This window comes from Suncus etruscus, chromosome 4, assembly GCF_024139225.1.
Source record: "Suncus etruscus isolate mSunEtr1 chromosome 4, mSunEtr1.pri.cur, whole genome shotgun sequence".
NCBI classification, from domain to species: domain Eukaryota; kingdom Metazoa; phylum Chordata; class Mammalia; order Eulipotyphla; family Soricidae; genus Suncus; species Suncus etruscus.
The window spans coordinates 113,795,990-113,798,255 of record NC_064851.1 but is presented as its reverse complement, the minus strand read 5'-3'; positions in this window follow the sequence as shown (position 1 = coordinate 113,798,255).

The window sequence follows — 2,266 nt, the reverse complement described above, 5'->3', positions numbered from 1 at the left end:
CTACCCTGGTTCCAGTCAAATAGGCCCTTTTAAGATAATTTTCCTTGCTTTAGGTCATTTTATTTCAGAGATGAGTCACTTGGGCCCACTGTGACACAAGTAAATCCAGCATGGAATTACTTTTATGTTTCAGCTACAGTAAATAATGAACCCAAATACATGACTTGAAGTTTCTAAATCCAAATGGGACTATATAATCACAGTTGATTTCATGCAAATTAGCCTACATATTATAATCTGGCCTAGAGAATCTAACCTGCAATTTACAATTGAAAGATCCCATAGAAATTATCACAGAGACAGGCTTTTGGAATCGTCAAGGATTCAGCAAAAATGAGCGGTTTCCTTGTGCCTCTGATGATGTGAAAGGTCTGAGAAGACTGAACTGAGAGAAGAGAAAATTAGAAACTCTTTGCTTGGAATTCCTAATGTGAAGCTTATATCCTTATTTACATGCAACAAGATTCCATCCCCTTACTGCTTGTTTGGATTTTTTATACAAACAAGGTAAAAAACGCATGGTAAATTTTTTATTTTCCATTTGGTTCATTAACCTACTGCTTTGTTGAATTCATTCCATAAACAAGCACTAAGTGTGTAATGGTGAGTACAAATATAAATAGGTTATAGACTTGTCCTTATCATCTGGTAGAAACCAAAATATAATAATGACTATAATGTATTGCATATAAGTGGTTCCACCTAAGAAATTAAAGAAATACTATTAAAATGCTATGGGCTTGTAAGTAAGGACCTATAAAGGGACTTAAATAATTTAATTGGAGAAAATTAAAAGATGGGTAACATTTGTAATCAACTTTAGATTACCTCCTCCTCTCTGCTCATCTTTCCCTACTATTGCTATATTTCCATGGAAATGTCACTGTCTTTCCACATCTTTCTAAAATTCCTTCCTCAAGGTGAAATTTTTTGGCCATTGTCCTGCTAATGGTTTTAAAGTTAAGCTGTTTACTTGACAGTATTATTTATCTGAATTTAATAAATTCTGGGACTTCAATTTCTTTACTTTTGAATCAATTTGCAATTCTGACACAAAGCAAATGCCAGATGAATAGAAGAGTTTTGTATAGATGAATAATACTAATGGTTAACAGGGCGATATCTTATAAGACAATATTAGAAATATAGATTTTAAAATGTCAACATAGAGATGTTGGGTTCAGAAAATAAAATGGATGAGCACCCGAAGAATATGGTAGAGAGGCAAAAAATAGATACGCTTCACACCCTTCTTCAAAAGGAAACCTGCCCTTGATTAATCTAACTGCCTTTATTTTACCTTTCATACATTCACACATTCACCCTCTACCCTGTTCCACTGAAAATTTTCTCTTTTCTATAAATTTTTAGGATATCAACCATTATTATTTATCACTTTTATTTTTGCTCAGGCCCCTTTTATTAGAATGCAAGTAGATGAATGTTGCGACCTTGCGGACCTATTCTACTTAAAAACATACCCTATGTACTTAGAATATAGTAACCATTCAATAAACGTTCACTGAATTTATGAACAAATAATATTCTATATTTTTGATGAGGAGACAATCCAAAAACCATAACACAGGAATACAAGTACAAGATTACACTAGTAAAGTAAAAATAGAAAAAAATTTTTAATAAGTTAGTATACTTGTTAAAAAATGAGATAGTGTTTTCTTTTTCTAATAATTTACTGTTTTTCCCAAACTTGGGGCATTGATATATGTTAATATTCCTATTATTTACCATATATATATAATAATAAAAGTTATTATTCAAATAAATAAATTTTAGAAGTGCAAGTGTTTTAAAAAAACAGAAATCTGAGAAGATATCTATTTTTTAACAAATAGAGTAATAATTGCTATTCTATAACAAGTTTGATGGCTGTGTATGAAGATATCAGCTAATTGAAGGATGAAACAAAGTAAATATTGGGAAAGATGATGGTATCTAACACAAATGATTTTTCTTTTTAGAAATTTAGTGACAACTAGTAGTAGCAGTGAAAATATTGAAGAAATAAGAAGATGCTTTTATTTTATTTTATATCTTTATTTAAGCACCTTGATTATAAGAGTAGTTGGGTTTCAGTCATAAAAAGAACACCCATGAAACATTCCAATCACCAATGTCCCCAATCTCTCTCCACCTCGCCTGTATTCGAGACAGGCATTCTACTTCTCTCTCATTGACACTGTTACCATAATTGTCTGTGTAGTTATTTCTCTAACTGCACTCACCACTCTTTGTGGTGAGCTTC